Genomic DNA, 19,714 nt, shown 5'->3' on the forward strand with positions numbered 1-19,714 from the left:
AGAATTCCGTCTATAGTATATTTGAGTGCACCTGTCATTTTCTCAGTCTCTGATTTAATTTCTCCATTTAAGGTAATTCTTCAAGAATGTATTTTTTTAACGGTCACAATAATACACTTATGCCTCCCATGTCATTTAGAAATATATCATACAGGCCTCAGAACACTCAGCATGTTATATGGTGAGCTTGTGGCTCACAGAGTTGGGGTGTGCAGTGTTCAAGCTGATACTTGGAAGAGATAGTGAGTTCAAATCCAAACAGGAGGAGGTTGAATATAGGCACCTCTGAAATTTTTTACTACTTTTTTCCCGCAGTGGCAAAGAAATCTATCGTTTTTTCCTCTGAAAGTTCAACACAATGCAACCTTCCAAAATAGAATTCTGACATCAAGAATTCCGTCTATAGTACATTTGAGTGCACCTGTCATTTTCTCAGTCTCTGTGTATGCATGGAGCAAGATATAGGCTCATGGATTTAAGAATGAGAGGATATCATGAGACAGCAATCTCCACCTACGGCCATACTACCTTGACAGCGCCCGATCCCGTCAGATCTTGGAAGCTAAGCAGGGTGAGGCTTGATTAGTACTGGGTTGGGAGACTGCCTGGGAATACCAGGTGCTGTAGGGGTTTTTATTTTTCGCTTCCCTAATGAAAATATACATGGCATTCCTCGCAGCAAATGAAAATGTTTCATTTCTTGCTACTTTTTTCCCGCAGTGGCAAAGAAATATATCGTTTTTTCCTCTGAAAGTTCAACACAATGCAACCTTCCAAAATAGAATTCTGACATCAAGAATTCCGTCTATAGTACATTTGAGTGCACCTGTCATTTTCTCAGTCTCTGTGTATGCATGGAGCAAGATACTGCACCGACACACTTTATTCGAGCAAATACCCAGTATGTACCTGGCAGATACCTGGAATGCGCCGCTCCTCACCTCTGACAAGCCCCGTTGCGTTTGCCTTCCCAGCCTGGGTTCATGCCTGGCTGACGGGCGGCTGATCTGTTAAATGATAATGATTAGGATTTAATAGGCTGCAATGCTTCGCGTGTCTACCAGATGGCATAAATTCATGAATTGTAATGCAGTATATATATATATACTGTGCAGTATTGCAGCCAGCGGGAATAAAATGCTTCAATCCCTGCCTGGAAAATACCTCAATGCACTCGGGCAGAAAACAGTCACAAACCTCAATACACCCGGGTATACCCGAATTCGTGGGACTAGCCGAGCTCGAATAAAGTGTGTCGCCAGTGTATAGGCTCATGGATTTAAGAATGAGAGGATATCATGAGACAGCAATCTCCACCTACAGCCATACTACCTTGAAAGCGCCCGATCCCGTCAGATCTCGGAAGCTAAGCAGGGTGAGGCTTGATTAGTACTGGGTTGGGAGACTGCCTGGGAATACCAGGTGCTGTGGGTGTTTTTATTTTTTGCTTCCCTAATGAAAATATACATGGCATTCCTTGCAGCAAATGAAAATGTTTCATTTTTTACTACTTTTTTCCCGCAGTGGCAAAGAAATATATCGTTTTTTCCTCAGAAAGTTCAACACAATGCAACCTTCCAAAATAGAATTCTGACATCAAGAATTCCGTCTATAGTACATTTGAGTGCACCTGTCATTTTCTCAGTCTCTGTGTATGCATGGAGCAAGATATAGGCTCATGGATTTAAGAATGAGAGGATATCATGAGACAGCAATCTCCACCTACGGCCATACTACCTTGAAAGCGCCCGATCCCGTCAGATCTCGGAAGCTAAGCAGGGTGAGGCTTGATTAGTACTGGGTTGGGAGACTGCCTGGGAATACCAGGTGCTGTAGGGGTTTTTATTTTTCGCTTCCCTAATGAAAATATACATGGCATTCCTCGCAGCAAATGAAAATGTTTCATTTCTTGCTACTTTTTTCCCGCAGTGGCAAAGAAATCTATCGTTTTTTCCTCTGAAAGTTCAACACAATGCAACCTTCCAAAATAAAATTCTGACATCAAGAATTCCGTCTATAGTACATTTGAGTGCACCTGTCATTTTCTCAGTCTCTGTGTATGCATGGAGCAAGATATAGGCTCATGGATTTAAGAATGAGAGGATATCATGAGACAGCAATCTCCACCTACGGCCATACTACCTTGACAGCGCCCGATCCCGTCAGATCTCGGAAGCTAAGCAGGGTGAGGCTTGATTAGTACTGGGTTGGGAGACTGCCTGGGAATACCAGGTGCTGTAGGGGTTTTTATTTTTTGCTTCCCTAATGAAAATATACATGGCATTCCTTGCAGCAAATGAAAATGTTTCATTTTTTACTACTTTTTTCAAGCAGTGGCAAAGAAATCTATCGTTTTTTCCTCTGAAAGTTCAACACAATGCAACCTTCCAAAATAGAATTCTGACATCAAGAATTCCGTCTATAGTACATTTGAGTGCACCTGTCATTTTCTCAGTCTCTGTGTATGCATGGAGCAAGATATAGGCTCATGGATTTAAGAATGAGAGGATATCATGAGACAGCAATCTCCACCTACGGCCATACTACCTTGACAGCGCCCGATCCCGTCAGATCTCGGAAGCTAAGCAGGGTGAGGCTTGATTAGTACTGGGTTGGGAGACTGCCTGGGAATACCAGGTGCTGTAGGGGTTTTTATTTTTCGCTTCCCTAATGAAAATATACATGGCATTCCTCGCAGCAAATGAAAATGTTTCATTTCTTGCTACTTTTTTCCCGGAGTGGCAAAGAAATATATTGTTTTTTCCTCTGAAAGTTCAACACAATGCAACCTTCCAAAATAGAATTCTGACATCAAGAATTCCGTCTATAGTATATTTGAGTGCACCTGTCATTTTCTCAGTCTCTGATTTAATTTCTCCATTTAAGGTAATTCTTCAAGAATGTATTTTTTTAACGGTCACAATAATACACTTATGCCTCCCATGTCATTTAGAAATATATCATACAGGCCTCAGAACACTCAGCATGTTATATGGTGAGCTTGTGGCTCACAGAGTTGGGGTGTGCAGTGTTCAAGCTGATACTTGGAAGAGATAGTGAGTTCAAATCCAAACAGGAGGAGGTTGAATATAGGCACCTCTGAAATTTTTTACTACTTTTTTCCCGCAGTGGCAAAGAAATCTATCGTTTTTTCCTCTGAAAGTTCAACACAATGCAACCTTCCAAAATAGAATTCTGACATCAAGAATTCCGTCTATAGTACATTTGAGTGCACCTGTCATTTTCTCAGTCTCTGTGTATGCATGGAGCAAGATATAGGCTCATGGATTTAAGAATGAGAGGATATCATGAGACAGCAATCTCCACCTACGGCCATACTACCTTGACAGCGCCCGATCCCGTCAGATCTCGGAAGCTAAGCAGGGTGAGGCTTGATTAGTACTGGGTTGGGAGACTGCCTGGGAATACCAGGTGCTGTAGGGGTTTTTATTTTTCGCTTCCCTAATGAAAATATACATGGCATTCCTCGCAGCAAATGAAAATGTTTCATTTCTTGCTACTTTTTTCCCGCAGTGGCAAAGAAATATATCGTTTTTTCCTCTGAAAGTTCAACACAATGCAACCTTCCAAAATAGAATTCTGACATCAAGAATTCCGTCTATAGTACATTTGAGAGCACCTGTCATTTTCTCAGTCTCTGTGTATGCATGGAGCAAGATACTGCACCGACACACTTTATTCGAGCAAATACCCAGTATGTACCTGGCAGATACCTGGAATGCGCCGCTCCTCACCTCTGACAAGCCCCGTTGCGTTTGCCTTCCCAGCCTGGGTTCATGCCTGGCTGACGGGCGGCTGATCTGTTAAATGATAATGATTAGGATTTAATAGGCTGCAATGCTTCGCGTGTCTACCAGATGGCATAAATTCATGAATTGTAATGCAGTATATATATATATACTGTGCAGTATTGCAGCCAGCGGGAATAAAATGCTTCAATCCCTGCCTGGAAAATACCTCAATGCACTCGGGCAGAAAACAGTCACAAACCTCAATACACCCGGGTATACCCGAATTCGTGGGACTAGCCGAGCTCGAATAAAGTGTGTCGCCAGTGTATAGGCTCATGGATTTAAGAATGAGAGGATATCATGAGACAGCAATCTCCACCTACGGCCATACTACCTTGAAAGCGCCCGATCCCGTCAGATCTCGGAAGCTAAGCAGGGTGAGGCTTGATTAGTACTGGGTTGGGAGACTGCCTGGGAATACCAGGTGCTGTGGGTGTTTTTATTTTTTGCTTCCCTAATGAAAATATACATGGCATTCCTTGCAGCAAATGAAAATGTTTCATTTTTTACTACTTTTTTCCCGCAGTGGCAAAGAAATATATCGTTTTTTCCTCAGAAAGTTCAACACAATGCAACCTTCCAAAATAGAATTCTGACATCAAGAATTCCGTCTATAGTACATTTGAGTGCACCTGTCATTTTCTCAGTCTCTGTGTATGCATGGAGCAAGATATAGGCTCATGGATTTAAGAATGAGAGGATATCATGAGACAGCAATCTCCACCTACGGCCATACTACCTTGAAAGCGCCCGATCCCGTCAGATCTCGGAAGCTAAGCAGGGTGAGGCTTGATTAGTACTGGGTTGGGAGACTGCCTGGGAATACCAGGTGCTGTAGGGGTTTTTATTTTTCGCTTCCCTAATGAAAATATACATGGCATTCCTCGCAGCAAATGAAAATGTTTCATTTCTTGCTACTTTTTTCCCGCAGTGGCAAAGAAATCTATCGTTTTTTCCTCTGAAAGTTCAACACAATGCAACCTTCCAAAATAGAATTCTGACATCAAGAATTCCGTCTATAGTACATTTGAGTGCACCTGTCATTTTCTCAGTCTCTGTGTATGCATGGAGCAAGATATAGGCTCATGGATTTAAGAATGAGAGGATATCATGAGACAGCAATCTCCACCTACGGCCATACTACCTTGACAGCGCCCGATCCCGTCAGATCTCGGAAGCTAAGCAGGGTGAGGCTTGATTAGTACTGGGTTGGGAGACTGCCTGGGAATACCAGGTGCTGTAGGGGTTTTTATTTTTTGCTTCCCTAATGAAAATATACATGGCATTCCTTGCAGCAAATGAAAATGTTTCATTTTTTACTACTTTTTTCCCGCAGTGGCAAAGAAATCTATCGTTTTTTCCTCTGAAAGTTCAACACAATGCAACCTTCCAAAATAGAATTCTGACATCAAGAATTCCGTCTATAGTACATTTGAGTGCACCTGTCATTTTCTCAGTCTCTGTGTATGCATGGAGCAAGATATAGGCTCATGGATTTAAGAATGAGAGGATATCATGAGACAGCAATCTCCACCTACGGCCATACTACCTTGACAGCGCCCGATCCCGTCAGATCTCGGAAGCTAAGCAGGGTGAGGCTTGATTAGTACTGGGTTGGGAGACTGCCTGGGAATACCAGGTGCTGTAGGGGTTTTTATTTTTCGCTTCCCTAATGAAAATATACATGGCATTCTTCGCAGCAAATGAAAATGTTTCATTTCTTGCTACTTTTTTCCCGCAGTGGCAAAGAAATATATCGTTTTTTCCTCTGAAAGTTCAACACAATGCAACCTTCCAAAATAGAATTCTGACATCAAGAATTCCGTCTATAGTACATTTGAGTGCACCTGTCATTTTCTCAGTCTCTGTGTATGCATGGAGCAAGATATAGGCTCATGGATTTAAGAATGAGAGGATATCATGAGACAGCAATGTCCACCTACGGCCATACTACCTTGAAAGCGCCCGATCCCGTCAGATCTCGGAAGCTAAGCAGGGTGAGGCTTGATTAGTACTGGGTTGGGAGACTGCCTGGGAATACCAGGTGCTGTGGGTGTTTTTATTTTTTGCTTCCCTAATGAAAATATACATGGCATTCCTTGCAGCAAATGAAAATGTTTCATTTTTTACTACTTTTTTCCCGCAGTGGCAAAGAAATATATCGTTTTTTCCTCAGAAAGTTCAACACAATGCAACCTTCCAAAATAGAATTCTGACATCAAGAATTCCGTCTATAGTACATTTGAGTGCACCTGTCATTTTCTCAGTCTCTGTGTATGCATGGAGCAAGATATAGGCTCATGGATTTAAGAATGAGAGGATATCATGAGACAGCAATCTCCACCTACGGCCATACTACCTTGACAGCGCCCGATCCCGTCAGATCTCGGAAGCTAAGCAGGGTGAGGCTTGATTAGTACTGGGTTGGGAGACTGCCTGGGAATACCAGGTGCTGTAGGGGTTTTTATTTTTTGCTTCCCTAATGAAAATATACATGGCATTCCTTGCAGCAAATGAAAATGTTTCATTTCTTGCTACTTTTTTCCCGGAGTGGCAAAGAAATATATTGTTTTTTCCTCTGAAAGTTCAACACAATGCAACCTTCCAAAATAGAATTCTGACATCAAGAATTCCGTCTATAGTATATTTGAGTGCACCTGTCATTTTCTCAGTCTCTGATTTAATTTCTCCATTTAAGGTAATTCTTCAAGAATGTATTTTTTTAACGGTCACAATAATACACTTATGCCTCCCATGTCATTTAGAAATATATCATACAGGCCTCAGAACACTCAGCATGTTATATGGTGAGCTTGTGGCTCACAGAGTTGGGGTGTGCAGTGTTCAAGCTGATACTTGGAAGAGATAGTGAGTTCAAATCCAAACAGGAGGAGGTTGAAAATAGGCACCTATGAAATTTTTTACTACTTTTTTCCCGCAGTGGCAAAGAAATCTATCGTTTTTTCCTCTGAAAGTTCAACACAATGCAACCTTCCAAAATAGAATTCTGACATCAAGAATTCCGTCTATAGTACATTTGAGTGCACCTGTCATTTTCTCAGTCTCTGTGTATGCATGGAGCAAGATATAGGCTCATGGATTTAAGAATGAGAGGATATCATGAGACAGCAATCTCCACCTACGGCCATACTACCTTGACAGCGCCCGATCCCGTCAGATCTCGGAAGCTAAGCAGGGTGAGGCTTGATTAGTACTGGGTTGGGAGACTGCCTGGGAATACCAGGTGCTGTAGGGGTTTTTATTTTTCGCTTCCCTAATGAAAATATACATGGCATTCCTCGCAGCAAATGAAAATGTTTCATTTCTTGCTACTTTTTTCCCGCAGTGGCAAAGAAATCTATCGTTTTTTCCTCTGAAAGTTCAACACAATGCAACCTTCCAAAATAGAATTCTGACATCAAGAATTCCGTCTATAGTACATTTGAGTGCACCTGTCATTTTCTCAGTCTCTGTGTATGCATGGAGCAAGATATAGGCTCATGGATTTAAGAATGAGAGGATATCATGAGACAGCAATCTCCACCTACGGCCATACTACCTTGAAAGCGCCCGATCCCGTCAGATCTCGGAAGCTAAGCAGGGTGAGGCTTGATTAGTACTGGGTTGGGAGACTGCCTGGGAATACCAGGTGCTGTGGGTGTTTTTATTTTTTGCTTCCCTAATGAAAATATACATGGCATTCCTTGCAGCAAATGAAAATGTTTCATTTTTTACTACTTTTTTCCCGCAGTGGCAAAGAAATATATCGTTTTTTCCTCAGAAAGTTCAACACAATGCAACCTTCCAAAATAGAATTCTGACATCAAGAATTCCGTCTATAGTACATTTGAGTGCACCTGTCATTTTCTCAGTCTCTGTGTATGCATGGAGCAAGATATAGGCTCATGGATTTAAGAATGAGAGGATATCATGAGACAGCAATCTCCACCTACGGCCATACTACCTTGAAAGCGCCCGATCCCGTCAGATCTCGGAAGCTAAGCAGGGTGAGGCTTGATTAGTACTGGGTTGGGAGACTGCCTGGGAATACCAGGTGCTGTAGGGGTTTTTATTTTTCGCTTCCCTAATGAAAATATACATGGCATTCCTCGCAGCAAATGAAAATGTTTCATTTCTTGCTACTTTTTTCCCGCAGTGGCAAAGAAATCTATCGTTTTTTCCTCTGAAAGTTCAACACAATGCAACCTTCCAAAATAGAATTCTGACATCAAGAATTCCGTCTATAGTACATTTGAGTGCACCTGTCATTTTCTCAGTCTCTGTGTATGCATGGAGCAAGATATAGGCTCATGGATTTAAGAATGAGAGGATATCATGAGACAGCAATCTCCACCTACGGCCATACTACCTTGACAGCGCCCGATCCCGTCAGATCTCGGAAGCTAAGCAGGGTGAGGCTTGATTAGTACTGGGTTGGGAGACTGCCTGGGAATACCAGGTGCTGTAGGGGTTTTTATTTTTCGCTTCCCTAATGAAAATATACATGGCATTCCTCGCAGCAAATGAAAATGTTTCATTTCTTGCTACTTTTTTCCCGCAGTGGCAAAGAAATCTATCGTTTTTTCCTCTGAAAGTTCAACACAATGCAACCTTCCAAAATAGAATTCTGACATCAAGAATTCCGTCTATAGTACATTTGAGTGCACCTGTCATTTTCTCAGTCTCTGTGTATGCATGGAGCAAGATATAGGCTCATGGATTTAAGAATGAGAGGATATCATGAGACAGCAATCTCCACCTACGGCCATACTACCTTGAATGCGCCCGATCCCGTCAGATCTCGGAAGCTAAGCAGGGTGAGGCTTGATTAGTACTGGGTTGGGAGACTGCCTGGGAATACCAGGTGCTGTGGGTGTTTTTATTTTTTGCTTCCCTAATGAAAATATACATGGCATTCCTTGCAGCAAATGAAAATGTTTCATTTTTTACTACTTTTTTCCCGCAGTGGCAAAGAAATATATCGTTTTTTCCTCAGAAAGTTCAACACAATGCAACCTTCCAAAATAGAATTCTGACATCAAGAATTCCGTCTATAGTACATTTGAGTGCACCTGTCATTTTCTCAGTCTCTGTGTATGCATGGAGCAAGATATAGGCTCATGGATTTAAGAATGAGAGGATATCATGAGACAGCAATCTCCACCTACGGCCATACTACCTTGAAAGCGCCCGATCCCGTCAGATCTCGGAAGCTAAGCAGGGTGAGGCTTGATTAGTACTGGGTTGGGAGACTGCCTGGGAATACCAGGTGCTGTAGGGGTTTTTATTTTTCGCTTCCCTAATGAAAATATACATGGCATTCCTCGCAGCAAATGAAAATGTTTCATTTCTTGCTACTTTTTTCCCGCAGTGGCAAAGAAATATATCGTTTTTTCCTCTGAAAGTTCAACACAATGCAACCTTCCAAAATAGAATTCTGACATCAAGAATTCCGTCTATAGTACATTTGAGTGCACCTGTCATTTTCTCAGTCTCTGTGTATGCATGGAGCAAGATATAGGCTCATGGATTTAAGAATGAGAGGATATCATGAGACAGCAATCTCCACCTACGGCCATACTACCTTGACAGCGCCCGATCCCGTCAGATCTCGGAAGCTAAGCAGGGTGAGGCTTGATTAGTACTGGGTTGGGAGACTGCCTGGGAATACCAGGTGCTGTAGGGGTTTTTATTTTTCGCTTCCCTAATGAAAATATACATGGCATTCCTCGCAGCAAATGAAAATGTTTCATTTCTTGCTACTTTTTTCCCGCAGTGGCAAAGAAATATATCGTTTTTTCCTCTGAAAGTTCAACACAATGCAACCTTCCAAAATAGAATTCTGACATCAAGAATTCCGTCTATAGTACATTTGAGTGCACCTGTCATTTTCTCAGTCTCTGTGTATGCATGGAGCAAGATACTGCACCGACACACTTTATTCGAGCAAATACCCAGTATGTACCTGGCAGATACCTGGAATGCGCCGCTCCTCACCTCTGACAAGCCCCGTTGCGTTTGCCTTCCCAGCCTGGGTTCATGCCTGGCTGACGGGCGGCTGATCTGTTAAATGATAATGATTAGGATTTAATAGGCTGCAATGCTTCGCGTGTCTACCAGATGGCATAAATTCATGAATTGTAATGCAGTATATATATATATACTGTGCAGTATTGCAGCCAGCGGGAATAAAATGCTTCAATCCCTGCCTGGAAAATACCTCAATGCACTCGGGCAGAAAACAGTCACAAACCTCAATACACCCGGGTATACCCGAATTCGTGGGACTAGCCGAGCTCGAATAAAGTGTGTCGCCAGTGTATAGGCTCATGGATTTAAGAATGAGAGGATATCATGAGACAGCAATCTCCACCTACGGCCATACTACCTTGAAAGCGCCCGATCCCGTCAGATCTCGGAAGCTAAGCAGGGTGAGGCTTGATTAGTACTGGGTTGGGAGACTGCCTGGGAATACCAGGTGCTGTGGGTGTTTTTATTTTTTGCTTCCCTAATGAAAATATACATGGCATTCCTTGCAGCAAATGAAAATGTTTCATTTTTTACTACTTTTTTCCCGCAGTGGCAAAGAAATATATCGTTTTTTCCTCAGAAAGTTCAACACAATGCAACCTTCCAAAATAGAATTCTGACATCAAGAATTCCGTCTATAGTACATTTGAGTGCACCTGTCATTTTCTCAGTCTCTGTGTATGCATGGAGCAAGATATAGGCTCATGGATTTAAGAATGAGAGGATATCATGAGACAGCAATCTCCACCTACGGCCATACTACCTTGAAAGCGCCCGATCCCGTCAGATCTCGGAAGCTAAGCAGGGTGAGGCTTGATTAGTACTGGGTTGGGAGACTGCCTGGGAATACCAGGTGCTGTAGGGGTTTTTATTTTTCGCTTCCCTAATGAAAATATACATGGCATTCCTCGCAGCAAATGAAAATGTTTCATTTCTTGCTACTTTTTTCCCGCAGTGGCAAAGAAATCTATCGTTTTTTCCTCTGAAAGTTCAACACAATGCAACCTTCCAAAATAGAATTCTGACATCAAGAATTCCGTCTATAGTACATTTGAGTGCACCTGTCATTTTCTCAGTCTCTGTGTATGCATGGAGCAAGATATAGGCTCATGGATTTAAGAATGAGAGGATATCATGAGACAGCAATCTCCACCTACGGCCATACTACCTTGACAGCGCCCGATCCCGTCAGATCTCGGAAGCTAAGCAGGGTGAGGCTTGATTAGTACTGGGTTGGGAGACTGCCTGGGAATACCAGGTGCTGTAGGGGTTTTTATTTTTTGCTTCCCTAATGAAAATATACATGGCATTCCTTGCAGCAAATGAAAATGTTTCATTTTTTACTACTTTTTTCCCGCAGTGGCAAAGAAATCTATCGTTTTTTCCTCTGAAAGTTCAACACAATGCAACCTTCCAAAATAGAATTCTGACATCAAGAATTCCGTCTATAGTACATTTGAGTGCACCTGTCATTTTCTCAGTCTCTGTGTATGCATGGAGCAAGATATAGGCTCATGGATTTAAGAATGAGAGGATATCATGAGACAGCAATCTCCACCTACGGCCATACTACCTTGACAGCGCCCGATCCCGTCAGATCTCGGAAGCTAAGCAGGGTGAGGCTTGATTAGTACTGGGTTGGGAGACTGCCTGGGAATACCAGGTGCTGTAGGGGTTTTTATTTTTCGCTTCCCTAATGAAAATATACATGGCATTCTTCGCAGCAAATGAAAATGTTTCATTTCTTGCTACTTTTTTCCCGCAGTGGCAAAGAAATATATCGTTTTTTCCTCTGAAAGTTCAACACAATGCAACCTTCCAAAATAGAATTCTGACATCAAGAATTCCGTCTATAGTACATTTGAGTGCACCTGTCATTTTCTCAGTCTCTGTGTATGCATGGAGCAAGATATAGGCTCATGGATTTAAGAATGAGAGGATATCATGAGACAGCAATCTCCACCTACGGCCATACTACCTTGAAAGCGCCCGATCCCGTCAGATCTCGGAAGCTAAGCAGGGTGAGGCTTGATTAGTACTGGGTTGGGAGACTGCCTGGGAATACCAGGTGCTGTGGGTGTTTTTATTTTTTGCTTCCCTAATGAAAATATACATGGCATTCCTTGCAGCAAATGAAAATGTTTCATTTTTTACTACTTTTTTCCCGCAGTGGCAAAGAAATATATCGTTTTTTCCTCAGAAAGTTCAACACAATGCAACCTTCCAAAATAGAATTCTGACATCAAGAATTCCGTCTATAGTACATTTGAGTGCACCTGTCATTTTCTCAGTCTCTGTGTATGCATGGAGCAAGATATAGGCTCATGGATTTAAGAATGAGAGGATATCATGAGACAGCAATCTCCACCTACGGCCATACTACCTTGAAAGCGCCCGATCCCGTCAGATCTCGGAAGCTAAGCAGGGTGAGGCTTGATTAGTACTGGGTTGGGAGACTGCCTGGGAATACCAGGTGCTGTAGGGGTTTTTATTTTTCGCTTCCCTAATGAAAATATACATGGCATTCCTCGCAGCAAATGAAAATGTTTCATTTCTTGCTACTTTTTTCCCGCAGTGGCAAAGAAATCTATCGTTTTTTCCTCTGAAAGTTCAACACAATGCAACCTTCCAAAATAGAATTCTGACATCAAGAATTCCGTCTATAGTACATTTGAGTGCACCTGTCATTTTCTCAGTCTCTGTGTATGCATGGAGCAAGATATAGGCTCATGGATTTAAGAATGAGAGGATATCATGAGACAGCAATCTCCACCTACGGCCATACTACCTTGACAGCGCCCGATCCCGTCAGATCTCGGAAGCTAAGCAGGGTGAGGCTTGATTAGTACTGGGTTGGGAGACTGCCTGGGAATACCAGGTGCTGTAGGGGTTTTTATTTTTTGCTTCCCTAATGAAAATATACATGGCATTCCTTGCAGCAAATGAAAATGTTTCATTTCTTGCTACTTTTTTCCCGGAGTGGCAAAGAAATATATTGTTTTTTCCTCTGAAAGTTCAACACAATGCAACCTTCCAAAATAGAATTCTGACATCAAGAATTCCGTCTATAGTATATTTGAGTGCACCTGTCATTTTCTCAGTCTCTGATTTAATTTCTCCATTTAAGGTAATTCTTCAAGAATGTATTTTTTTAACGGTCACAATAATACACTTATGCCTCCCATGTCATTTAGAAATATATCATACAGGCCTCAGAACACTCAGCATGTTATATGGTGAGCTTGTGGCTCACAGAGTTGGGGTGTGCAGTGTTCAAGCTGATACTTGGAAGAGATAGTGAGTTCAAATCCAAACAGGAGGAGGTTGAAAATAGGCACCTATGAAATTTTTTACTACTTTTTTCCCGCAGTGGCAAAGAAATCTATCGTTTTTTCCTCTGAAAGTTCAACACAATGCAACCTTCCAAAATAGAATTCTGACATCAAGAATTCCGTCTATAGTACATTTGAGTGCACCTGTCATTTTCTCAGTCTCTGTGTATGCATGGAGCAAGATATAGGCTCATGGATTTAAGAATGAGAGGATATCATGAGACAGCAATCTCCACCTACGGCCATACTACCTTGACAGCGCCCGATCCCGTCAGATCTCGGAAGCTAAGCAGGGTGAGGCTTGATTAGTACTGGGTTGGGAGACTGCCTGGGAATACCAGGTGCTGTAGGGGTTTTTATTTTTCGCTTCCCTAATGAAAATATACATGGCATTCCTCGCAGCAAATGAAAATGTTTCATTTCTTGCTACTTTTTTCCCGCAGTGGCAAAGAAATCTATCGTTTTTTCCTCTGAAAGTTCAACACAATGCAACCTTCCAAAATAGAATTCTGACATCAAGAATTCCGTCTATAGTACATTTGAGTGCACCTGTCATTTTCTCAGTCTCTGTGTATGCATGGAGCAAGATATAGGCTCATGGATTTAAGAATGAGAGGATATCATGAGACAGCAATCTCCACCTACGGCCATACTACCTTGAAAGCGCCCGATCCCGTCAGATCTCGGAAGCTAAGCAGGGTGAGGCTTGATTAGTACTGGGTTGGGAGACTGCCTGGGAATACCAGGTGCTGTGGGTGTTTTTATTTTTTGCTTCCCTAATGAAAATATACATGGCATTCCTTGCAGCAAATGAAAATGTTTCATTTTTTACTACTTTTTTCCCGCAGTGGCAAAGAAATATATCGTTTTTTCCTCAGAAAGTTCAACACAATGCAACCTTCCAAAATAGAATTCTGACATCAAGAATTCCGTCTATAGTACATTTGAGTGCACCTGTCATTTTCTCAGTCTCTGTGTATGCATGGAGCAAGATATAGGCTCATGGATTTAAGAATGAGAGGATATCATGAGACAGCAATCTCCACCTACGGCCATACTACCTTGAAAGCGCCCGATCCCGTCAGATCTCGGAAGCTAAGCAGGGTGAGGCTTGATTAGTACTGGGTTGGGAGACTGCCTGGGAATACCAGGTGCTGTAGGGGTTTTTATTTTTCGCTTCCCTAATGAAAATATACATGGCATTCCTCGCAGCAAATGAAAATGTTTCATTTCTTGCTACTTTTTTCCCGCAGTGGCAAAGAAATATATCGTTTTTTCCTCTGAAAGTTCAACACAATGCAACCTTCCAAAATAGAATTCTGACATCAAGAATTCCGTCTATAGTACATTTGAGTGCACCTGTCATTTTCTCAGTCTCTGTGTATGCATGGAGCAAGATATAGGCTCATGGATTTAAGAATGAGAGGATATCATGAGACAGCAATCTCCACCTACGGCCATACTACCTTGACAGCGCCCGATCCCGTCAGATCTCGGAAGCTAAGCAGGGTGAGGCTTGATTAGTACTGGGTTGGGAGACTGCCTGGGAATACCAGGTGCTGTAGGGGTTTTTATTTTTCGCTTCCCTAATGAAAATATACATGGCATTCCTCGCAGCAAATGAAAATGTTTCATTTCTTGCTACTTTTTTCCCGCAGTGGCAAAGAAATATATCGTTTTTTCCTCTGAAAGTTCAACACAATGCAACCTTCCAAAATAGAATTCTGACATCAAGAATTCCGTCTATAGTACATTTGAGTGCACCTGTCATTTTCTCAGTCTCTGTGTATGCATGGAGCAAGATATAGGCTCATGGATTTAAGAATGAGAGGATATCATGAGACAGCAATCTCCACCTACGGCCATACTACCTTGACAGCGCCCGATCCCGTCAGATCTCGGAAGCTAAGCAGGGTGAGGCTTGATTAGTACTGGGTTGGGAGACTGCCTGGGAATACCAGGTGCTGTAGGGGTTTTTATTTTTCGCTTCCCTAATGAAAATATACATGGCATTCCTCGCAGCAAATGAAAATGTTTCATTTCTTGCTACTTTTTTCCCGCAGTGGCAAAGAAATATATCGTTTTTTCCTCTGAAAGTTCAACACAATGCAACCTTCCAAAATAGAATTCTGACATCAAGAATTCCGTCTATAGTATATTTGAGTGCACCTGTCATTTTCTCAGTCTCTGATTTAATTTCTCCATTTAAGGTAATTCTTCAAGAATGTATTTTTTTAACGGTCACAATAATACACTTATGCCTCCCATGTCATTTAGAAATATATCATACAGGCCTCAGAACACTCAGCATGTTATATGGTGAGCTTGTGGCTCACAGAGTTGGGGTGTGCAGTGTTCAAGCTGATACTTGGAAGAGATAGTGAGTTCAAATCCAAACAGGAGGAGGTTGAAAATAGGCACCTATGAAATTTTTTACTACTTTTTTCCCGCAGTGGCAAAGAAATCTATCGTTTTTTCCTCTGAAAGTTCAACACAATGCAACCTTCCAAAATAGAATTCTGACATCAAGAATTCCGTCTATAGTACATTTGAGTGCACCTGTCATTTTCTCAGTCTCTGTGTATGCATGGAGCAAGATATAGGCTCATGGATTTAAGAATGAGAGGATATCATGAGACAGCAATCTCCACCTACGGCCATACTACCTTGACAGCGCCCGATCCCGTCAGATCTCGGAAGCTAAGCAGGGTGAGGCTTGATTAGTACTGGGTTGGGAGACTGCCTGGGAATACCAGGTGCTGTAGGGGTTTTTATTTTTCGCTTCCCTAATGAAAATATACATGGCATTCCTCGCAGCAAATGAAAATGTTTCATTTCTTGCTACTTTTTTCCCGCAGTGGCAAAGAAATCTATCGTTTTTTCCTCTGAAAGTTCAACACAATGCAACCTTCCAAAATAGAATTCTGACATCAAGAATTCCGTCTATAGTACATTTGAGTGCACCTGTCATTTTCTCAGTCTCTGTGTATGCATGGAGCAAGATATAGGCTCATGGATTTAAGAATGAGAGGATATCATGAGACAGCAATCTCCACCTACGGCCATACTACCTTGAAAGCGCCCGATCCCGTCAGATCTCGGAAGCTAAGCAGGGTGAGGCTTGATTAGTACTGGGTTGGGAGACTGCCTGGGAATACCAGGTGCTGTGGGTGTTTTTATTTTTTGCTTCCCTAATGAAAATATACATGGCATTCCTTGCAGCAAATGAAAATGTTTCATTTTTTACTACTTTTTTCCCGCAGTGGCAAAGAAATATATCGTTTTTTCCTCAGAAAGTTCAACACAATGCAACCTTCCAAAATAGAATTCTGACATCAAGAATTCCGTCTATAGTACATTTGAGTGCACCTGTCATTTTCTCAGTCTCTGTGTATGCATGGAGCAAGATATAGGCTCATGGATTTAAGAATGAGAGGATATCATGAGACAGCAATCTCCACCTACGGCCATACTACCTTGAAAGCGCCCGATCCCGTCAGATCTCGGAAGCTAAGCAGGGTGAGGCTTGATTAGTACTGGGTTGGGAGACTGCCTGGGAATACCAGGTGCTGTAGGGGTTTTTATTTTTCGCTTCCCTAATGAAAATATACATGGCATTCCTCGCAGCAAATGAAAATGTTTCATTTCTTGCTACTTTTTTCCCGCAGTGGCAAAGAAATATATCGTTTTTTCCTCTGAAAGTTCAACACAATGCAACCTTCCAAAATAGAATTCTGACATCAAGAATTCCGTCTATAGTACATTTGAGTGCACCTGTCATTTTCTCAGTCTCTGTGTATGCATGGAGCAAGATATAGGCTCATGGATTTAAGAATGAGAGGATATCATGAGACAGCAATCTCCACCTACGGCCATACTACCTTGACAGCGCCCGATCCCGTCAGATCTCGGAAGCTAAGCAGGGTGAGGCTTGATTAGTACTGGGTTGGGAGACTGCCTGGGAATACCAGGTGCTGTAGGGGTTTTTATTTTTCGCTTCCCTAATGAAAATATACATGGCATTCCTCGCAGCAAATGAAAATGTTTCATTTCTTGCTACTTTTTTCCCGCAGTGGCAAAGAAATATATCGTTTTTTCCTCTGAAAGTTCAACACAATGCAACCTTCCAAAATAGAATTCTGACATCAAGAATTCCGTCTATAGTATATTTGAGTGCACCTGTCATTTTCTCAGTCTCTGATTTAATTTCTCCATTTAAGGTAATTCTTCAAGAATGTATTTTTTTAACGGTCACAATAATACACTTATGCCTCCCATGTCATTTAGAAATATATCATACAGGCCTCAGAACACTCAACATGTTATATGGTGAGCTTGTGGCTCACAGAGTTGGGGTGTGCAGTGTTCAAGCTGATACTTGGAAGAGATAGTGAGTTCAAATCCAAACAGGAGGAGGTTGAATATAGGCACCTCTGAAATTTTTTACTACTTTTTTCCCGCAGTGGCAAAGAAATCTATCGTTTTTTCCTCTGAAAGTTCAACACAATGCAACCTTCCAAAATAGAATTCTGACATCAAGAATTCCGTCTATAGTACATTTGAGTGCACCTGTCATTTTCTCAGTCTCTGTGTATGCATGGAGCAAGATATAGGCTCATGGATTTAAGAATGAGAGGATATCATGAGACAGCAATCTCCACCTACGGCCATACTACCTTGACAGCGCCCGATCCCGTCAGATCTCGGAAGCTAAGCAGGGTGAGGCTTGATTAGTACTGGGTTGGGAGACTGCCTGGGAATACCAGGTGCTGTAGGGGTTTTTATTTTTCGCTTCCCTAATGAAAATATACATGGCATTCCTCGCAGCAAATGAAAATGTTTCATTTCTTGCTACTTTTTTCCCGCAGTGGCAAAGAAATCTATCGTTTTTTCCTCTGAAAGTTCAACACAATGCAACCTTCCAAAATAGAATTCTGACATCAAGAATTCCGTCTATAGTACATTTGAGTGCACCTGTCATTTTCTCAGTCTCTGTGTATGCATGGAGCAAGATATAGGCTCATGGATTTAAGAATGAGAGGATATCATGAGACAGCAATCTCCACCTACGGCCATACTACCTTGAAAGCGCCCGATCCCGTCAGATCTCGGAAGCTAAGCAGGGTGAGGCTTGATTAGTACTGGGTTGGGAGACTGCCTGGGAATACCAGGTGCTGTGGGTGTTTTTATTTTTTGCTTCCCTAATGAAAATATACATGGCATTCCTTGCAGCAAATGAAAATGTTTCATTTTTTACTACTTTTTTCCCGCAGTGGCAAAGAAATATATCGTTTTTTCCTCAGAAAGTTCAACACAATGCAACCTTCCAAAATAGAATTCTGACATCAAGAATTCCGTCTATAGTACATTTGAGTGCACCTGTCATTTTCTCAGTCTCTGTGTATGCATGGAGCAAGATATAGACTCATGGATTTAAGAATGAGAGGATATCATGAGACAGCAATCTCCACCTACGGCCATACTACCTTGAAAGCGCCCGATCCCGTCAGATCTCGGAAGCTAAGCAGGGTGAGGCTTGATTAGTACTGGGTTGGGAGACTGCCTGGGAATACCAGGTGCTGTAGGGGTTTTTATTTTTCGCTTCCCTAATGAAAATATACATGGCATTCCTCGCAGCAAATGAAAATGTTTCATTTCTTGCTACTTTTTTCCCGCAGTGGCAAAGAAATCTATCGTTTTTTCCTCTGAAAGTTCAACACAATGCAACCTTCCAAAATAGAATTCTGACATCAAGAATTCCGTCTATAGTACATTTGAGTGCACCTGTCATTTTCTCAGTCTCTGTGTATGCATGGAGCAAGATATAGGCTCATGGATTTAAGAATGAGAGGATATCATGAGACAGCAATCTCCACCTACGGCCATACTACCTTGAAAGCGCCCGATCCCGTCAGATCTCGGAAGCTAAGCAGGGTGAGGCTTGATTAGTACTGGGTTGGGAGACTGCCTGGGAATACCAGGTGCTGTGGGTGTTTTTATTTTTTGCTTCCCTAATGAAAATATACATGGCATTCCTTGCAGCAAATGAAAATGTTTCATTTTTTACTACTTTTTTCCCGCAGTGGCAAAGAAATATATCGTTTTTTCCTCAGAAAGTTCAACACAATGCAACCTTCCAAAATAGAATTCTGACATCAAGAATTCCGTCTATAGTACATTTGAGTGCACCTGTCATTTTCTCAGTCTCTGTGTATGCATGGAGCAAGATATAGGCTCATGGATTTAAGAATGAGAGGATATCATGAGACAGCAATCTCCACCTACGGCCATACTACCTTGAAAGCGCCCGATCCCGTCAGATCTCGGAAGCTAAGCAGGGTGAGGCTTGATTAGTACTGGGTTGGGAGACTGCCTGGGAATACCAGGTGCTGTAGGGGTTTTTATTTTTCGCTTCCCTAATGAAAATATACATGGCATTCCTCGCAGCAAATGAAAATGTTTCATTTCTTGCTACTTTTTTCCCGCAGTGGCAAAGAAATATATCGTTTTTTCCTCTGAAAGTTCAACACAATGCAACCT

The 19,714-nt window shown here is 42.0% G+C and overlaps 40 non-coding genes across 40 annotated transcripts; all 40 read left to right on the forward strand.

The window, feature by feature from the left end:
- The first annotated feature begins 511 nt into the window (after positions 1-511).
- LOC142479245 (5S ribosomal RNA) lies at positions 512-630 on the forward strand. The gene has a single exon (XR_012793975.1). It is a non-coding gene; the product is annotated as a 5S ribosomal RNA (ribosomal RNA).
- Positions 631-1,315: 685 nt separating this feature from the next.
- On the forward strand, positions 1,316-1,434 carry LOC142479398 (5S ribosomal RNA). Its single transcript, XR_012794091.1, has one exon. It is a non-coding gene; the product is annotated as a 5S ribosomal RNA (ribosomal RNA).
- A 286-nt stretch (positions 1,435-1,720) lies between these two features.
- LOC142479485 (5S ribosomal RNA) lies at positions 1,721-1,839 on the forward strand. The gene has a single exon (XR_012794175.1). It is a non-coding gene; the product is annotated as a 5S ribosomal RNA (ribosomal RNA).
- Positions 1,840-2,125: 286 nt separating this feature from the next.
- On the forward strand, positions 2,126-2,244 carry LOC142479010 (5S ribosomal RNA). Its single transcript, XR_012793741.1, has one exon. It is a non-coding gene; the product is annotated as a 5S ribosomal RNA (ribosomal RNA).
- Positions 2,245-2,530: 286 nt separating this feature from the next.
- LOC142479011 (5S ribosomal RNA) lies at positions 2,531-2,649 on the forward strand. Its single transcript, XR_012793742.1, has one exon. It is a non-coding gene; the product is annotated as a 5S ribosomal RNA (ribosomal RNA).
- Positions 2,650-3,325: 676 nt separating this feature from the next.
- LOC142479012 (5S ribosomal RNA) lies at positions 3,326-3,444 on the forward strand. The gene has a single exon (XR_012793743.1). It is a non-coding gene; the product is annotated as a 5S ribosomal RNA (ribosomal RNA).
- A 685-nt stretch (positions 3,445-4,129) lies between these two features.
- LOC142479312 (5S ribosomal RNA) lies at positions 4,130-4,248 on the forward strand. Its single transcript, XR_012794009.1, has one exon. It is a non-coding gene; the product is annotated as a 5S ribosomal RNA (ribosomal RNA).
- A 286-nt stretch (positions 4,249-4,534) lies between these two features.
- On the forward strand, positions 4,535-4,653 carry LOC142479486 (5S ribosomal RNA). Its single transcript, XR_012794176.1, has one exon. It is a non-coding gene; the product is annotated as a 5S ribosomal RNA (ribosomal RNA).
- Positions 4,654-4,939: 286 nt separating this feature from the next.
- Positions 4,940-5,058, forward strand: LOC142479013 (5S ribosomal RNA). The gene has a single exon (XR_012793744.1). It is a non-coding gene; the product is annotated as a 5S ribosomal RNA (ribosomal RNA).
- A 286-nt stretch (positions 5,059-5,344) lies between these two features.
- LOC142479014 (5S ribosomal RNA) lies at positions 5,345-5,463 on the forward strand. The gene has a single exon (XR_012793745.1). It is a non-coding gene; the product is annotated as a 5S ribosomal RNA (ribosomal RNA).
- A 286-nt stretch (positions 5,464-5,749) lies between these two features.
- Positions 5,750-5,868, forward strand: LOC142479314 (5S ribosomal RNA). Its single transcript, XR_012794011.1, has one exon. It is a non-coding gene; the product is annotated as a 5S ribosomal RNA (ribosomal RNA).
- Positions 5,869-6,154: 286 nt separating this feature from the next.
- Positions 6,155-6,273, forward strand: LOC142479015 (5S ribosomal RNA). Its single transcript, XR_012793746.1, has one exon. It is a non-coding gene; the product is annotated as a 5S ribosomal RNA (ribosomal RNA).
- A 676-nt stretch (positions 6,274-6,949) lies between these two features.
- On the forward strand, positions 6,950-7,068 carry LOC142479017 (5S ribosomal RNA). The gene has a single exon (XR_012793748.1). It is a non-coding gene; the product is annotated as a 5S ribosomal RNA (ribosomal RNA).
- A 286-nt stretch (positions 7,069-7,354) lies between these two features.
- Positions 7,355-7,473, forward strand: LOC142479315 (5S ribosomal RNA). Its single transcript, XR_012794012.1, has one exon. It is a non-coding gene; the product is annotated as a 5S ribosomal RNA (ribosomal RNA).
- A 286-nt stretch (positions 7,474-7,759) lies between these two features.
- Positions 7,760-7,878, forward strand: LOC142479488 (5S ribosomal RNA). The gene has a single exon (XR_012794178.1). It is a non-coding gene; the product is annotated as a 5S ribosomal RNA (ribosomal RNA).
- A 286-nt stretch (positions 7,879-8,164) lies between these two features.
- Positions 8,165-8,283, forward strand: LOC142479018 (5S ribosomal RNA). Its single transcript, XR_012793749.1, has one exon. It is a non-coding gene; the product is annotated as a 5S ribosomal RNA (ribosomal RNA).
- Positions 8,284-8,569: 286 nt separating this feature from the next.
- LOC142479405 (5S ribosomal RNA) lies at positions 8,570-8,688 on the forward strand. Its single transcript, XR_012794098.1, has one exon. It is a non-coding gene; the product is annotated as a 5S ribosomal RNA (ribosomal RNA).
- A 286-nt stretch (positions 8,689-8,974) lies between these two features.
- LOC142479490 (5S ribosomal RNA) lies at positions 8,975-9,093 on the forward strand. Its single transcript, XR_012794179.1, has one exon. It is a non-coding gene; the product is annotated as a 5S ribosomal RNA (ribosomal RNA).
- Positions 9,094-9,379: 286 nt separating this feature from the next.
- On the forward strand, positions 9,380-9,498 carry LOC142479019 (5S ribosomal RNA). Its single transcript, XR_012793750.1, has one exon. It is a non-coding gene; the product is annotated as a 5S ribosomal RNA (ribosomal RNA).
- Positions 9,499-10,183: 685 nt separating this feature from the next.
- LOC142479316 (5S ribosomal RNA) lies at positions 10,184-10,302 on the forward strand. Its single transcript, XR_012794013.1, has one exon. It is a non-coding gene; the product is annotated as a 5S ribosomal RNA (ribosomal RNA).
- A 286-nt stretch (positions 10,303-10,588) lies between these two features.
- Positions 10,589-10,707, forward strand: LOC142479491 (5S ribosomal RNA). The gene has a single exon (XR_012794180.1). It is a non-coding gene; the product is annotated as a 5S ribosomal RNA (ribosomal RNA).
- A 286-nt stretch (positions 10,708-10,993) lies between these two features.
- Positions 10,994-11,112, forward strand: LOC142479020 (5S ribosomal RNA). Its single transcript, XR_012793751.1, has one exon. It is a non-coding gene; the product is annotated as a 5S ribosomal RNA (ribosomal RNA).
- A 286-nt stretch (positions 11,113-11,398) lies between these two features.
- LOC142479021 (5S ribosomal RNA) lies at positions 11,399-11,517 on the forward strand. Its single transcript, XR_012793752.1, has one exon. It is a non-coding gene; the product is annotated as a 5S ribosomal RNA (ribosomal RNA).
- A 286-nt stretch (positions 11,518-11,803) lies between these two features.
- LOC142479318 (5S ribosomal RNA) lies at positions 11,804-11,922 on the forward strand. Its single transcript, XR_012794014.1, has one exon. It is a non-coding gene; the product is annotated as a 5S ribosomal RNA (ribosomal RNA).
- Positions 11,923-12,208: 286 nt separating this feature from the next.
- LOC142479492 (5S ribosomal RNA) lies at positions 12,209-12,327 on the forward strand. Its single transcript, XR_012794181.1, has one exon. It is a non-coding gene; the product is annotated as a 5S ribosomal RNA (ribosomal RNA).
- Positions 12,328-12,613: 286 nt separating this feature from the next.
- On the forward strand, positions 12,614-12,732 carry LOC142479022 (5S ribosomal RNA). Its single transcript, XR_012793753.1, has one exon. It is a non-coding gene; the product is annotated as a 5S ribosomal RNA (ribosomal RNA).
- Positions 12,733-13,408: 676 nt separating this feature from the next.
- Positions 13,409-13,527, forward strand: LOC142479023 (5S ribosomal RNA). Its single transcript, XR_012793754.1, has one exon. It is a non-coding gene; the product is annotated as a 5S ribosomal RNA (ribosomal RNA).
- A 286-nt stretch (positions 13,528-13,813) lies between these two features.
- LOC142479319 (5S ribosomal RNA) lies at positions 13,814-13,932 on the forward strand. Its single transcript, XR_012794015.1, has one exon. It is a non-coding gene; the product is annotated as a 5S ribosomal RNA (ribosomal RNA).
- Positions 13,933-14,218: 286 nt separating this feature from the next.
- On the forward strand, positions 14,219-14,337 carry LOC142479493 (5S ribosomal RNA). The gene has a single exon (XR_012794182.1). It is a non-coding gene; the product is annotated as a 5S ribosomal RNA (ribosomal RNA).
- A 286-nt stretch (positions 14,338-14,623) lies between these two features.
- On the forward strand, positions 14,624-14,742 carry LOC142479024 (5S ribosomal RNA). The gene has a single exon (XR_012793755.1). It is a non-coding gene; the product is annotated as a 5S ribosomal RNA (ribosomal RNA).
- Positions 14,743-15,028: 286 nt separating this feature from the next.
- LOC142479025 (5S ribosomal RNA) lies at positions 15,029-15,147 on the forward strand. Its single transcript, XR_012793756.1, has one exon. It is a non-coding gene; the product is annotated as a 5S ribosomal RNA (ribosomal RNA).
- Positions 15,148-15,823: 676 nt separating this feature from the next.
- On the forward strand, positions 15,824-15,942 carry LOC142479026 (5S ribosomal RNA). Its single transcript, XR_012793757.1, has one exon. It is a non-coding gene; the product is annotated as a 5S ribosomal RNA (ribosomal RNA).
- Positions 15,943-16,228: 286 nt separating this feature from the next.
- LOC142479321 (5S ribosomal RNA) lies at positions 16,229-16,347 on the forward strand. Its single transcript, XR_012794017.1, has one exon. It is a non-coding gene; the product is annotated as a 5S ribosomal RNA (ribosomal RNA).
- Positions 16,348-16,633: 286 nt separating this feature from the next.
- On the forward strand, positions 16,634-16,752 carry LOC142479494 (5S ribosomal RNA). Its single transcript, XR_012794183.1, has one exon. It is a non-coding gene; the product is annotated as a 5S ribosomal RNA (ribosomal RNA).
- Positions 16,753-17,038: 286 nt separating this feature from the next.
- LOC142479028 (5S ribosomal RNA) lies at positions 17,039-17,157 on the forward strand. Its single transcript, XR_012793759.1, has one exon. It is a non-coding gene; the product is annotated as a 5S ribosomal RNA (ribosomal RNA).
- A 676-nt stretch (positions 17,158-17,833) lies between these two features.
- Positions 17,834-17,952, forward strand: LOC142479029 (5S ribosomal RNA). Its single transcript, XR_012793760.1, has one exon. It is a non-coding gene; the product is annotated as a 5S ribosomal RNA (ribosomal RNA).
- Positions 17,953-18,238: 286 nt separating this feature from the next.
- Positions 18,239-18,357, forward strand: LOC142479322 (5S ribosomal RNA). The gene has a single exon (XR_012794018.1). It is a non-coding gene; the product is annotated as a 5S ribosomal RNA (ribosomal RNA).
- A 286-nt stretch (positions 18,358-18,643) lies between these two features.
- Positions 18,644-18,762, forward strand: LOC142479495 (5S ribosomal RNA). The gene has a single exon (XR_012794184.1). It is a non-coding gene; the product is annotated as a 5S ribosomal RNA (ribosomal RNA).
- Positions 18,763-19,048: 286 nt separating this feature from the next.
- On the forward strand, positions 19,049-19,167 carry LOC142479323 (5S ribosomal RNA). The gene has a single exon (XR_012794019.1). It is a non-coding gene; the product is annotated as a 5S ribosomal RNA (ribosomal RNA).
- A 286-nt stretch (positions 19,168-19,453) lies between these two features.
- On the forward strand, positions 19,454-19,572 carry LOC142479496 (5S ribosomal RNA). The gene has a single exon (XR_012794185.1). It is a non-coding gene; the product is annotated as a 5S ribosomal RNA (ribosomal RNA).
- Positions 19,573-19,714: the final 142 nt, after the last annotated feature.

The sequence above is a fragment of the Ascaphus truei genome, unplaced genomic scaffold, assembly GCF_040206685.1.
Source record: "Ascaphus truei isolate aAscTru1 unplaced genomic scaffold, aAscTru1.hap1 HAP1_SCAFFOLD_240, whole genome shotgun sequence".
NCBI lineage: Eukaryota > Metazoa > Chordata > Amphibia > Anura > Ascaphidae > Ascaphus > Ascaphus truei.